The sequence below is a fragment of the Lactuca virosa genome, chromosome 2, assembly GCF_052849685.1.
Source record: "Lactuca virosa cultivar CGN04683 chromosome 2, Lactuca_virosa_CGN04683_v6, whole genome shotgun sequence".
Classification (NCBI taxonomy): Eukaryota; Viridiplantae; Streptophyta; class Magnoliopsida; order Asterales; family Asteraceae; genus Lactuca; species Lactuca virosa.
Window position 1 is genome coordinate 164,639,589 of NC_136427.1, and position 16,742 is coordinate 164,656,330.

The window sequence follows — 16,742 nt, forward strand, 5'->3', positions numbered from 1 at the left end:
ATTTTACAGTTTTTAAATAAACTGCAACCAAGAATAAAAAAATAAAAAAGCAATGCTATATTGCTATTATTCAGTATTAGTATATTTGAAATCATTTGATAGATTTAAAATCAAACGAAAATATATAAATGAATTGAAATTGAATTTGTTTTTTATTTTCGCTATCGTATTGCAACTGGTATTTCTGTTCTTTTGATCTTTTCTACATCTCATTTAAAAAAATCCCAACAGAAAATATTATTAAAGGCAATAGATTAATATATAATATTCATTTTCCAAAGAATCTTCGATGGTAAGTAAAAGTCTAGAACATAAAGTTGTCAAACATATATTTTCTTTCTTTTTTCAAACTCACGTCTTTTCAGTCATCTATGCTTTATTTTAATAAACAAACTTAACACTTTATCCAAAAAAGAGTATAATCGAGAGATAATATCCAACGTAGTAAACAAAGCTTAAAATTTATCCAAAAAAGAGTACAACTACAAGTTTTTCACATCTTTTACATATTATAAAATATTTGTATGGTTTTTATATAAACTTTTACACATTACAAACCGAACTAAATGGGATTTAGTTTTATAGAAAGTACATAAACTTGAAGTAGTTCATCTTTTTTCATAAATATATTTGGAATCTAGAACTTATAGTGTTAGTTTTTATAATGAAATCGTAGTTGCCTAGTTGGATAGTTGTTTGAAATAAGTATGCATATGGCTGCGTTAAAAATTAAAATAACCTCAAGAGGAGGTCAACGTCGCATGGAAGAATCCATTGGAAATTTGACCAAAAAATCCCATAAAATAAATACTAAACTTAGGATGCGGACACGCGTTGGAAATTATTCAAACATAATGGAGAGACGGCATGATTGTATTTAAATCATATAGCCTTGAATTTCCAAGTCATCTTACTTGTATATTTTCTTATATACCGGATCATATGGCATATACAAACATGTATATCAATAAAATAATATTCTAAAAGATTTATAAGTTATACGATATGCTAGAGTATATGTATTTGATGTTTAGGATGAAATTTATAGGAGAATTTCGTATACGCCCTTGCTAAAGGGTTAAATATCGTATTTGTCCGGCCTAAATTCTAAATATCGTGTTTGCCTTTCTTAATGTTTTTTAATATCATAAATACCCAAATCTTTTTTTTTTGATTATTTTTATTGATTTATAATCTTTTTTACCATTTTAAAATCATTAAAGCTAAAAAATATTTGAAATAGACAATTTTGCCCTTGCTTCTAAATTCCAAAATCATATCCACGTGAACAGATAGAACTCGCTTGGGTCCTGCTTCATGAATCGTCTTCCCTTGCTGATCCACGATTGTGTGCGATTGTTGGCAAAAAACCATTTGGGGGTTTTAAGTTTTTCGACAATTTGATTGATAGTTTGGAATTACACTCCTCGATGTCCGCCAATTACTTCTTTAACATTGAAACGTTGTCGTCTTTCCCGTCGATATCTGACTGCAATCTATTAAACATGGTTTCTAAAGCTCTTAATTTGTTGTGATTCTCATTAACCTGAGCTTCCAAACAAGACCCAGTTGTGAAATCAAGATTAAAATCCGGATTCTTTCGAGAATCTATATACAATCCCCTCAAATCATATAATTTCTGAAGTTGATTCACTAAAGCTTTATCATTAATCATAATCCCTTCTTCATCAAACGGCACATGGGCTGTTTGTAATTGAAGATACGAAGCTTCGAAAGATGAAATCACAACGAAAACAGATGAAATTAGATAGTTACCGAAGTGGGGAAGCAGAAACACTTTGATTTTGACTTTTTTAAATTCAAATCAGGTTTGATGATGATGATTTTCTGATCGGTGATGAAGTCTTCGGTGGAGTCAAGAAGAGTGAACCCATCTTCAGTATCGGAGACGGCAGCTGATACAGCGGCGGAGTTAGCGGTAGATTCTTCTTCTTCAGTGAAGAATTCGAAGGTTTTGGCTTTGAATGCAATTGCAAACTTCTGAAACATTTCTGAAATTTGTGGGGGTTTTGAAGTAGCTGCTGCTCCCAATTCCATTTCAATCTTTGTTCTTCTTCACATAATCATATCATGATTTCTAGAAAACTCATGTGAAGACGATTCATGAAGCAGGACTCAAGCGATTTCTATCTGTTCATGTGGGCATGCTTTTGGAATTTAGAAGCAAGGGCAAAATTGTGTATTTCAAATGTTTTTTTTAGCTTTAATAATTTTAAAATGGTAAAAAAGATTATAAATCAATAAAAATAATCAAAAAAATAGATTTGAGTATTTATGATATTAAAAAACATTAAGAAGGGCAAACACGATATTTAGAATTTAGGCCGGACAAATACGATATTTAACCCTTTAGCAAGGGCGTATACGAAATTCTCCCGAAATTTATTGACATAATTTCCGTTTCATTAGACCATTCAAGAAATCAAGGAACATATCAGTTTACAAGTATATAGACCAAAGTTATCAATGGTGCTTGAAGTGTAGGCAGTCCTTCCATAAGGACGCAAGGATCATTTTATGACCAATGATAAAAAAAAAAATTAAAGGGTGGTATGCATAACATGAATTGATGTGATATATTCATATCATATTATATGAACACTAAGAATTCGTAGTCTTATTGAGACTAAATGTAACATCCCAATTTTCAAGACCAAAAATTTTGTTTTTAATTAAGCAAATTATAACACAGTTTACTGAAAAACATCATCGATTCATATCATTTCATAAAACATAGTCACGTGTCTCAAAACCATATCATAAAATAGTAATAATGTCAGAGTACAATCCCAAGAGTCTCATAATGCGGAAATCCTCTGTGTGTGTGATGCGCTGCTACCGTGCCGGCTCCTTCCCCTTCGATGAAGAGGTACCTGAAAACAAAACTGAAAACTGTAAGCACAAAGCTTAGTGAGTTCCCCTATCATACCACGTACCATATAACAACATACTTCCAGACAATTCTGGGGTGCCTGACCTACCCATGTCAAGCCATTCTGGGGTGCTCGACCTACCCTTTGGTCCTTACGACCGTGACACGGGGACTATTCCCCCTACTACCACTATCACATATCATCATAACATGCTAGCACATAAAACATATCAGGTAATAGCAAACCTAGATAATTATCACAAAGTCAATAATCTAACAAACAACTCCTACTAGTGGGTCGACATTGTGGCCGTAGACCCACTCCTACTGGAAGGTAACTCACCTCAATGTCGTGCAGTAACTGAACTGTCCTCGGCGCTGGAATCGACTCCTCTCAAACTCCTACACATAACAACCTTCCTTAATTACCATTTCATACTCATAACCCTTTCAAGGGTCAACTCCGGTCAAAGTCAAAGTCAAGGTCAACACCCTGGTCAAAGTCAACTTTTGGTCAAAGTCAACATCTGGTTGACTTAACTCGCCGAGTTGGTCCACCAACTCGTCGAGTTCCATAATCCACCAAAATTCTTGAACTTCAATCCTACTCGTCGAGTCTTTCAAGAACTCGTCGAGTTCTCCTTCATACAAAATCGGGACCTTTTTGCTCTTGACTCGCCGAGCTCGTCCATGAACTCGTCGAGTCCTTCTTCATACAAGTTGAAGCGTTTAGTCCTTGACTCGCCGAGTTCTTCCTTGAACTCGTCGAGTTCTTCTTCATATAAGTTGGGACATTGCCTTGAACTCGCCGAGTTCATCCTTGAACTCGTCGAGTTCTTTTGATATTCAAGTCCATATTCACGTCCATCTTGTTGAGTCCTCTTCTAGACTCAACCAGATCGATCAGAACAGAAAAGGTTGGGGAACCATAACCCGACTCGCCGAGTCCTATGAGCGACTCGCCGAGTCCCCCAAAGTCCAAGTCTACCAAGTCGATTTCAGTCGGGCTTAATGCATCCAAAACATAGATCTGACCTCCTAGGGTCGATATTGCACATAAAGTTACAAGCTTTACGTGCATGCAAGGTGTTGTGAGCTAAGAACACCATTTCCAAGTCTAAAATGAAGTCTAGGCCAAAGGGAAGGGCTAAAGCATGATAATTTTGTAAACTTTATGGCTAAAGGGGCTGAAAGGGATCTGGATCTGAAGTTACAACTTCATATTACACTCCATACTCAAAAAGGTTCACAAAAGTGCTAAAAGATGGCCCTAAACTCAAATATAGAGAGATCTAGCAATAGAGAAGTCAAGGAAGCAACTTTATACCTTAAAGGGACTGGAAATGGAGCTTGAACCCTGGATCTACTGCTTCCTTGAACCTTCTAGCTCCTTCTTCCTCCTCTAGCTTCAAGATCACACAAATACTCTAAAAAATGACTCACACACTTGTAAAAGCTCAAGGGTCATGAGTTAGGGTTTTCTGGACTAAGGGAGACGATGGGGGCTGCATGGGAGGCTGGTTAATGTGTTTGAATAGGGTGCAAACCCTAAAATTTAGGGTTTCATCCAGACAGGTCTACTCGTCGAGTCGGGGCTTCCGACTCGCCGAGTAGACTCTTCCACCTGCGTCCAATCCTTCGCATCTACTCGACGAGTTGGGTCTCCAACTCGTCGAGTCTCTGTGTAAATATGGAAAGACTTACAATAAAAATACGTATCGGGAACCGGGCGTTACAAATCTCCCCCACTTATTTTAGACTTCGTCCTTGAAGTCTGCTGCTGCATCTGGAAAAAGCTCGGGGTAGTGCTCCCTCATCTCGTCCTCCGGCTCCCAAGTCCATTCTGAGCCCTTGCGGTGCTGCCATTGCACCTTTACCAGCTCGACCCTCTTGTTCCTCAGATCCTTCAACTTCCTGTCGAGGATAGCTACTGGGCGCTCAATGTAGTTCAGGCTGTCATCCACCTGAATATCCTCTAGAGGCACCACTGCAGAGTCGTCTACCAGGCACTTCCGTAGCTGGTAGACATGAAAGGTACTATGAATCTGACTAAGCTCGGCTGGCAGATCCAACCTATATGCCACCTTGCCCACCCGGGCAACAACCCTGAAAGGACCGATGTACCTGGGGCCTAACTTGCCCCGCTTCCTGAACCGGATGACACCTTTCCAATGTGACACCTTCAGGAGAACCATATCCCCGACCTGGAACTCCAGGTCCGAACGGCGCTTGTCTGCATAACTTTTATGCCGACTCTGAGCAATCTGGAGCCTGCTCCGGACCTGCTGGATCCTCTCTGTCATCTTGAGTACCACTTCGATACTCCCCATGACCCTCTGTCCAACCTCTCCCCAACAGGTCGGGGTCCTGCACTTCCTCCCGTATAACATCTCGAAGGGAGGAGGGTCGATACTCGTGTGGCAGCTATTATTGTAGGAAAACTCTGCCAAGGGAAGGTAGGTATCCCAGCTACCACCTAAGTTTAAAACGCATGCCCGCAACATATCCTCTAAAGTCTGGATGGCCCGCTCGCTCTAACCATCCGTCTGCGAGTGAAAAGCGGTACTAAAGTGCAGACGAGTACCCAACTCGTCATGGAATATCTTTCAGAATCTGGAAGTGAACCGCACGTCTCTGTCAGAAATCACGGAGATTGGCACTCCGTGTCGAGCTACTATCTCTCGAATGTAGATATCGGCCAACTTCTCGGCCGAGATGCTCTCCTGGATCGGTATGAAATGGGCACTCTTGGTCAATCGATCCATGATGACCCAAATTGAATCCACTCCCCGTGCGGTCCTGGGAAGCTTCGTGATGAAATCCATAGTAATATCTTCCCATTTCCACATAGGGATATCCAACGGCTGTGTCTTGCCGTGAGGCCTCTGGTGCTCGGCCTTACCCTTCCTGCAGGTCAGGCATCTCTCGACGTACCAGGCTACATCCCGCTTCATGCAGGGCCACCAGTAATCAGGATGAAAATCTCTGTACATCTTCGTCGCCCTGAGATGAATAGAAAATCGGGATTTGTGCGCTTCTTCCATCAAAACCTGGCGCACCCCTCCATGATATGAAACCCACACTCTACGATGTAGTGTCAACAACCCACGACTATCATAGTCGAAGGAGGAAACCTGTCCCACAATACACTCGCTCTTCTGATCTTCCTCCTTCATAGCCTTTGTTGGGCCTCTCGGATATGCTCCAACAGCGGAGTCACTACTGTCATCTGTAAGCAAATGTCTCTGATCAGGGCTGCCTTGCGGCTAATAGCATCGGCCACAACATTGGCCTTCCCCGTGTGGTAGAGGATCTCACAGTTGTAATCCTTCACCACATCTAGCCACCGACGCTGCCTCATGTTCAGATTCGGCTAATCCATGAGGTATCTCAGACTCTTGTGATCCGTGTAAATGGTACAACGGACCCCATAGAGGTAATGTCGCCAAATCTTGAGGGCGAAGACAACCGCCCCTAACTCCAAATCATGCTTCGGGTAGTTCTCCTCGTGAGGCTTCAACTGCCTCGAGGCGTAGGTGATGACGTGCCCTCTATGCATCAATACTTCGCCCAAACCCGAAATGGACGCATCGCAGTATAATACAAAATCCTCCACGCCCTCTGGCAAGGCTAGGATCGGCGCCTCACATAGTCTCTGTCTCAATGTCTCAAATGCTGCCTGCTGCTCAGGACCCTAGTGAAAGACCACAACCTTCTTTGTCAACCGGGTCAAGGGTACAACCGTGACAACCCGAAACTTTGTCCGTTTCCGTTGCGCGAGTTTCGTTAATAAAATTTTGAATTTGTTAACTTTTCCGTCAAACTTTTTGGTTTAGAAAATAATCTAGTTATATTTAATTAAATTATTTACGAGTTGGAACCAAAAATCGCGCGGAAACCCGAATATCTCAAAAAATCAAGCATTTGCGGTCTAAATGAGATTACGACCGTAAACGTGTTTACGGCCGTAAACTCGTTTACGACCGTAAACCTGTTTACGGTCAGTGAAGAGTGGACCCCCACAACACCCCTATAAATACGATGCCTCCACCTTCATTAGAACATTTCTGGCCAAAAACTCTCTCCTTCTCTCTCTAAGAACCTTAACCGTAAACACTCAAAACGCCTTCAAACTTCGGAAATCATCGAGAAACCACGTTTGGAGTCACTTGGGAACGCCTGGAAATGATTATCTCTTCGAAATTAGCAATCAGAACCATTTTTCTTGAGTTTACGGTCCAACCTTCAGAAACCGTAAACTCTGTTCTTGAGTTTACGGTCCAAGCCTTCAGAAACCTTAAACTCTGTTCTTGAGTTTACGGTCCAAGCCTTCAAGAACCATAAACTCCTCTTCGACCGTAAACACCTTTTAAGTGGTGTTTTTGACTGAAAACTCACCTTCTTTGATTCGATCAAGTCCCGGTAACATTCCTCAACCGAATTCAAGTGTACCTCTAACACGTTATCTAACGAAATCGCTAATTTAGATACATATTCGTATTTATTTGATAATAGGATTCCGTTAAGTGTCGCGTGCAACAACTCGAGGATCTTCATTTCAGTCAACGATTTCACAACAAGAACTGTGAGTTCATACCCCTACATTTTCCGTATTTTTAATGTTTTCAGGGGGGGGGGGGGGGGAATACAAGCTAATCATAAATGTTTTCAAAACTTATGCAAATCTCATACTTTAACCCTTTTGTACCGTGTTGAGCATAAGGGACGTTTTCACAAAAATTTGCATAGTTTTCCGGACATGCTATTCACTATACATGCAAACTATAATCGGTATAGTTTGGGATTTTCTAAACATCACGAGTACAGAAACTTTCACTATTAAACATATGCACGAAGACATAAATAGTTTACAGTTACATCACCACTTTATCATGGTTTTTCATAACTGTAATTATCATTATATACGGTATACATACGGATTTTCACTACGTATTCTGGCTAAGGCCAGGGTTTTTCAAACAGAACTGATTATGCAATGGTTTCACATATAAAATACTTACACTTCATGATTAGTTTTTGCTAGTCACATGAGGTAGTATTCTCGCATATCACTACAGTTTTCAGTAACGAACATTCATGGTTTTATACGAAATCGATAACGCTACCCTTTTCACTAAGGAAAATATCGGATTTTATTGGAAACATACATATATTCATGGTTTATTACATAACTGATAACACTACGTTCTCACTAAGGAAAATATCGGATTTTCTTGAAACTATTCAAATATTTTCCGAACTCATCAACGATTTTCACTACAAACCACCGCTTATGAACTCACCAGCTTTATGCTGATACTCTTTTAAACTGCTTGTATTCTCAGGAAATCAGTAGACAGGTGCCTGCTGGGTTTTTGAAGAGTTGAAGCAATAAGAGTTTAATGTTATATTCATACAAGTTATATGATGTAATTCAAACAAGTTTCAGAATTGATGTAAACATTTTTACTTAAGTATTCACTGTAATGGTTGTGTTGCTATGATTGCTGTTATTCATTGGTTGTGATGCTATACATGACGTCCTCCACCCCGGAACGTTTCTGCCATCGGTTTCGGGGTGTGACAGATTGGTATCAGAGCCCTTGTTTATAGCGAACTAGTATACCGAACCTTACGTGGTATACAACTATAAACACTAAGGGGCCTAAGTGCTCTACGCTAAAAGTATACTTTCAAAATATAAAGTAATTTTATAAAAGTATACGAGCATGCATACATAACAAAATTCGTGTCGTTAGTAGAACAGAACAAAAGTATTTGGATGCTGGAACACTGCGGTTAAACCTGGGCAGTTATGTAATCATGTCTAGGGTGAATATAGCCTGATCAACTATATTCAGTCGAGACATGACCAACATGTGCTTGGGAGTGACTGTGGTGTTACAACAGGCCTAAAACTTACCAAAATCATCTCACATAAAATACTATAGGAGTATTTTCGCTAGAACCAAACTCAGTATACAGATTCACTCTAAGTGTTGCTACCTCTCCTTCCTTAAGCGATAACTTACTTGTATTAGTAACCTTTCTGTGTTTATCGCTCGGTAGAATACTTTCATTATCAGGATGAGAGATATTTTGTTTTTATATCTCGAGGACTTACCATCCTCTTCTTCGTGATTGTTTCTAGAACAAGATGCCTCCTCGACCAAGACCCATCAGAAGGAACGACGACACTCCGCCACCACCACCACCCCCTCAGTTCGACCCTGTCATGTTCCAGGCAGCAGTTACAGCCGCCGTGACTGCAGCAATGGCACAAGTGAACGCTGGTGGGACTGGACGTGGAACCGACCCCCAGAGACAAGATGGAAGTCAGGGACATCAAAAAGAGTGTTCCTACAAGGACTTCATGACTGCGAAACCCAAGTCCTTCGACGGAAATGGAGGTGTCATCGCCCTAACTCGATGGTTCGAGAAGATCGAATCCATTTTCGAAATTTGCGTTTGTTCTGAAGCAAACAAGGTGAAGTTCGCCGCCTGCACCTTCACCGACAGAGCCTTGACCTAGTGGAATGGTCGAGTCAAAACCCTAACCCTGCCAGTGGCTAATGCCATGGGTTGGGAAAGATTGAAGGAGCTCATGCTCGCTGAGTACTGCCCGAGGGGCGAAGTGCAAAGGTTGGAGGACGAACTCTGGAACTTGAAGATGAAGGGTTCCGACATCGCTGCCTACACCGCTAGATTCTGTGATCTGGTTCTCCTCTGTCCGGGAATGGTCACCCCGGAAAGCAAGAAAATCGAAAGGTACATCTGGGGACTGACACAACCAACAAAAGGAAATGTCTTGGCTGCGAGGCCGACCACATTTGAAAGCGCCAAGGATCTGGCACAGACTCTGATCGATCATGGAATCGATCTGGATGAAGTGGCAGCTGTCTCTAAACCACAAAAGGAAAGCGGTGGGAAGAAGAAGAAGTTTGGTTGCAAACGAAAGGGTCAGTCTTCGCAGGAGCCCTCCAAGAAACAACAAATAGTGGCAGTTCATGCTGTTACTGCTCCTGCTGCTGCTCCCACTGCTGTTCCAACCACCCAATCTCCTACCGGTGGTTATGCTGGAAAACTACCTCTGTGCAACAAGTGTAACTTCCATCATCACGGACCCTGCCGTGAGTTGAGTTGCAACAACTGTGGAAGGAAAGGACACACAGCTCGATACTGCAAGACACCGGCTCAACCAACCAACCAGGCTCCGGGAGCGGGCGCTGGTCAAACTTGTTATGGATGTGGAGAGGCTGGGCACTTCAGGAGAAACTGCCCCAAGGCAACAACTGGTGGCAATACAGGAAGAGTTCTGGTGATGGGCCAGGAGGAAGCAGTTGCTGATCCTACCGTTGTTACGGGTACGTTCCTCCTTGACAACTCTTATGCATGCATTCTCTTCGATTCTGGTGCGGAGAGGAGTTTTGTTAGTCATACATTCAAACGTCTAATCAAATGTAAATCCCAACCTCTAACCGAAACATTTACCGTCGAGATGGCTAACGGAAAGAAGGAGAGCACTAACGACATATTCATAGGCTGTACTCTTACCCTAGACAATTATTCTTTTCCTATCAATCTTATGCCTGTGTCCATCAAGAGTTTCGACGTCATTATCGGCATGGACTGGCTAAGCTCCAATCGTGCTGATATTCTTTGCTTCGAGAAGGCTATCCGTCTCAATCTTCCCTCTAGCGAAGCTCTCATGATTTACGGAGATAAGCCTAGCTCGAACCTCCGTATCATTTCGTGCATCAAAGCCCAGAAGTATCTGCGAAAGGAGTGCCATGCATTTCTAGCTCACGTTATAGACGTGACGCAAGGAGTTAGAGACCTCGAGAGCATCCCCGAAGTCTGTAACTTTCCTGATGTTTTTCCTGAAGATCTCTCAGGAATCCCTCCCGAACGCCAAGTCGAGTTTCGTATCGACTTGATCCCCGGAGCTACTCCCGTAGCTAAGTCTCCTTACCGTTTAGCGCCAGCGGAAATGCAAGAATTATCCAGTCAGCTCAATGAGCTGATCAGCAAAGGATTCATAAGGCCGAGTTCCTCACCCTGGGGAGCTCCGATCTTATTCGTGAAAAAGAAAGATGGATCCTTTCGGATGTGCATTGACTACCGAGAGCTGAATAAGCTGACCATCAAGAGCCGATATCCCTTACCCAGAATCGACGATCTCTTCGACCAACTTCAGGGAGCCAGTTATTTCTCAAAGATCGATCTGAGATCAGGGTACCATCAGTTGCGAGTTCATGAGAATGATGTGCCCAAAACAGCATTCCGAACTCGCTATGGACACTACGAGTTTGTAGTAATGCCCTTTGGTCTAACCAACACACCGACAGTATTCATGGACCTGATGAATCGGGTGTGCCGCCCTTTCTTAGACAAGTTTGTGATTGTGTTCATCGACGATATACTTGTCTATTCGCGGAGTGAGAATTATCATAAACAGCACTTAAGGCAGGTGTTGGAAACATTAAGGGTAGAAAAGCTATACGCGAAATTCTCGAAGTGCGAATTTTGGATCAGGAAGGTGAATTTCCTTGGACACGTGATTAGCAAGGAATGAATACACGTGGACCCTTCCAAGATCAAGGCGATTGAGAACTGGTCTGCACCAAAGACACCCACAGAAATCCGGCAATTCTTGGGTCTCGCGGGCTATTATCGCAGGTTCATCCAGAACTTCTCCAGAATCGCTAAGCCCTTAACTACCCTGACGCAAAAAGGGGTAACCTTTAGTTGGGGAGTCAAGCAAGACACTGTGTTTCAAACATTGAAGCAGGCCCTATGCAGCGCACCTATCTTGTCCCTACCCGAAGGGACAGAAGACTTCGTTGTCTACTGTGATGCATCCAATCAGGGCCTAGGGTGTGTGCTCATGCAGAGAGGAAAGGTCATCGCCTATGCCTCGAGGCAGTTGAAAACACACGAAGTAAATTACACAACTCACGATTTAGAGTTGGGAGCAGTGGTCTTTGCGTTAAAGATCTGGAGACACTATCTCTATGGAACCAAGTGCACTATCTTCACCGACCATAAGAGCTTGCAACATATTTTCGATCAAAAGGAGTTAAACATGAGACAACGGCGATGGGTAGAGTTACTCAGTGACTACGAATGCGAAATTCGCTATCATCCCGGAAAGGCCAATGTGGTAGCAGATGCCCTCATTCGAAAGGAGTATTCAGGACGTAAGGTGAAGGCACTAACAATGACCATCCATTCCCATTTAACCGCGCAAATCAGAGAGGCTCAGCTGGAAGCCTTAAAACCCGAGAACGTGGCAAATGAGTCACTGCGAGGAATGGACAAGAACTTGGAGGTCAAAGGAGACGGAGCGTACTATTTCATGAACCGGATCTGGACCCCAAAGTTCGGCGGGTACAGAGAGGTTGTCATGAATGAGGCTCACAAGACGAAATACTCTATTTTCACCCAGGTTCGGATAAGATGTACTTGGATCTCAAACAGCTCTATTGGTAGCCAAACATGAAAGCAGGGATCGCTACCTTCGTGGGCAAGTGCCTGACTTGCGCCAAGGTGAAGGTCGAATATCAGAAGCCCTCAGGTCTACTTCAACAGCCGGAAATACCTGAGTGGAAGTGGGAAAGGATAACCATGGATTTTATCACCAAGTTACCCAGATCTCCGAGTGGGCATGATGCCATCTGGGTAATTGTCGACCGATTAACGACGTCCGCCCACTTCCTGCCAATCAAAGAAAACTTCAAGATGGAGAGACTTACCCGAATCTACATTCAAGAGATAGTTCGCCTTCATGGGGTACCTGCATCTATTATCTCCGACCGAGATAGCAGGTTTACCTCGAGATTCTGGCAATCACTACAGAAGGCTCTTGGAACTAAATTGGATATGAGCACGGCTTATCATCCGCAGACTGATGGACAGAGTGAGAGAACAATTCAGACCTTGGAAGACATGTTGAGAGCCTGCGTCATCGATTTCGGGGCGTCATGGGACACTTATCTTCCTTTGGTTGAATTTTCCTACAACAACAGATACCATACCAGCATCAAGGCTGTGCCATTTGAAGCCCTCTATGGCCGTAAGTGCAGATCCCCTCTGTGCTGGGCTGAGGTGGGTAACACACAGCTAGCCAGGGGTCAAACCCCCGATAGTACTCTCACTGGTCCTGAGATCATCCGAGAAACAACTGAGAAAATTATACAAATCCGAGAACGACTGAAAGCCTCACGAGATAGACAAAAGAGCTACGCCGATAAGAGACGAAAACCCTTGGAGTTCCAGGTTGGTGACCACGTCCTTCTAAAGTTCTCACCCTGGAAAGGCATGATACGTTTTGGGAAACGTGGAAAGCTAAACCCAAGGTACATTGGACTGTTCGAAATCCTTGCTAGGATCGGTCCCGTGACATACAAACTTCAGTTACCCCGAGAGCTCAGCAACATCCATCCTGTCTTCCACATGTCGAACCTAAAGAAGTGTCTGTCCGATGAGACACTTGTGATGCCTCTCGACGAGATTGAAATCAACGAGAACCTCAACTGCGTGGAAGAACCTGTCGAAATCATGGATCGGGAAGTCAAACGAACAAAACAAAGTCGCATCCCGATAGTGAAGGTTCGATGGAATGCCAAGCGGGGACCCGAATTCACTTGGGAGCGCGAAGATCAGATGAAACAGAAATATCCGCATCTCTTTCCTAATCCATGAGTTGTGTTCTGCGTTCAAATTTCGGGACGAAATTCCCTCTAGCGGGGGGATGATGTGACAACCCGAAACTTTGTCTGTTTCCATTGCGCGAGTTTCGTTAATAAAATTTTGAATTTGTTAACTTTTCCGTCAAACTTTTTGGTTTAGAAAATAATCTAGTTATATTTAATTAAATTATTTACGAGTTGGAACCAAAAATCGCGCGGAAACCCGAATATCTCAAAAAATCAAGCATTTGCGGTCTAAATGAGATTACGACCGTAAACGTGTTTACGGCCGTAAACTCGTTTACGACCGTAAACCTGTTTACGGTCAGTGAAGAGTGGACCCCCCACAACACCCCTATAAATATGATGCCTCCACCTTCATTAGAACATTTCTGGCCAAAAACTCTCTCCTTCTCTCTCTAAGAACCTTAACCGTAACACTCAAAACGCCTTCAAACTTCGGAAATCATCAAGAAACCACGTTTGGAGTCACTTGGGAACGCCTGGAAACGATTAGCTCTTCGAAATCAGCAATCAGAACCATTTTTCTTGAGTTTACGGTCCAACCTTCAGAAACCGTAAACTCTGTTCTTGAGTTTACGGTCCAAGCCTTCAGAAACCGTAAACTCTGTTCTTGAGTTTACGCTCCAAGCCTTCAAGAACCGTAAACTCCTCTTCGACCGTAAACACCTTTTAAGTGGTGTTTTTGACTGAAAACTCACCTTCTTTGATTCGATCAAGTCCCGGTAACATTCCTCAACCGAATTCAAGTGTACCTCTAACACGTTATCTAACGAAATCGCTAATTTAGATACATATACGTATGTATTTGATAATAGGATTCCGTTAAGTGTCGCGTGCAACAACTCGAGGATCTTCATTTCAGTCAACGATTTCACAACAAGAACTGTGAGTTCATACCCCTACATTTTCCGTATTTTTAATGTTTTCAGGGGGGGAATACAAGCTAATCATAAATGTTTTCAAAACTTATGCAAATCTCATACTTTAACCCTTTTGTACCGTGTTGAGCATAAGGGACGTTTTCACAAAAATTTGCATAGTTTTCCGGACATGCTATTCACTATACATGCAAACTATAATCGGTATAGTTTGGGATTTTCTAAACATCACGAGTACAGAAACTTTCACTATTAAACATATGCACGAAGACATAAATAGTTTACAGTTACATCACCACTTTATCATGGTTTTTCATAACTGTAATTATCATTATATACGGTATACATACGGATTTTCACTACGGTAGAACGCTACTACACTACATGTAAACTAGATTGTACGATACTGTGAGGCGCTACTTCACTACTGTACCCGTAGGTGTACAAGGATAAATCCTACCACTATATAACCAGAGTCTCCTGGAGGGAGAGCGTGAGATTTGTGAATAGATCTATTCGGGACTGACAATCCCACATCTGGACTGCTAGCTACAGTTAGGCGGGCATGCCTGAGATGTACAAATGTCATTTAAATTGACGCCTGAAGAACGTTGGAAAGGTCTCTAGTCATATCAAGCATGGTTATACGACTCACAATATGTATAAATCACCTTTAGTTTACAACTTAACACTCTTCAACAGTTCTATTTTTACTAAATAGAACTGATACACACTACGTATTCTGGCTAAGGCCAGGGTTTTTCAAACAGAACTGATTATGCAATGGTTTCACATATAAAATACTTACACTTCATGATTAGTTTTTGCTAGTCACATGAGGTAGTATTCTCGCATATCACTATAGTTTTCAGTAACGAACATTCATGGTTTTATACGAAATCGATAACGCTACCCTTTTCACTAAGGAAAATATCGGATTTTATTGGAAACATACATATATTCATGGTTTATTACATAACTGATAACACTACGTTCTCACTAAGGAAAATATCGGATTTTCTTGAAACTATTCAAATATTTTCCGAACTCATCAACGATTTTCACTACAAACCACCGCTTATGAACTCACCAGCTTTATGCTGATACTCTTTTAAACTGCTTGTATTCTCAGGAAATCAGTAGACAGGTGCCTGCTGGGTTTTTGAAGAGTTGAAGCAATAAGAGTTTAATGTTATATTCATACAAGTTATATGATGTAATTCAAACAAGTTTCAGAATTGATGTAAAAATTTTTACTTAAGTATTCACTGTAATGGTTGTGTTGCTATGATTGCTGTTATTCATTGGTTGTGATGTTATTCATGACGTCCTCCACCCCGAAACGTTTCCGCCATCGGTTTCGGGGTGTGACAAGAACTATCTTGGAGAAGTCCTGAATGAATCTCCGATAATAGCCTGCCAATCCCAGGAAACTCCGAATCTCAGATGGAGACTTCGGAACCTCCCATCTCATCACGACCTCCACTTTGGCCGGGTCAATCAAAATACCGTTCTGGTTGACAAGGTGCCCCAGAAACTGCACCTCGCGCAACCAGAACTCACACTTAGAGAACTTGACGTACAAGCTCTCCCTACTCAAGGTATCCAACACCTCTCACAAGTGCTCCTCGTGCTGCTCCCACGTCTTGGAATAAACCAAGATGTCATCAATGAAAACTATCACAGACTGATCCATCATCGGTCTGCATACGCGGTTCATGAGGTCCATGAACGCGGCAGGGGCATTGGTGAGCCCGAAGGGCATCACCACGAACTCGTAGTGGCCATAGCGAGTTCGGAACGTAGTCTTCTGTACATCCTCGTCTCTGACCCTCATCTGATGGTAGCCTAAACATAAATCTATCTTGGAAAACCAAGATGCCCCCTGTAGTTGGTCGAAGAGATCATCAATCCTCGGGAGTGGGTAACGGTTCTTCACTGTTGCCTTGTTCGGCTCCCGGTAATCTATACACATCCGATGCGACCCATCCTTCTTCTTCACAAATAGGATCGGGGCTCCCCAGTGTGAACTGCTAGGTCTAATAAATACCTTGTCTAACAGCTCCTGCAACTATGTAGACAGCTCCTGCATCTCGGGAAGAGCCAACCGATATGGTGCCTTGGTTATCAGAGCCGCACCAGGGACTAGGTCGATCCGGAACTCCACCTGCCTCTCCGGAGGTATCCCAGGCAGCTCCTCTGGAAATACGTCCGGGTACTCTCGCACCACTGACACATCACTAACAGTCACCTAAC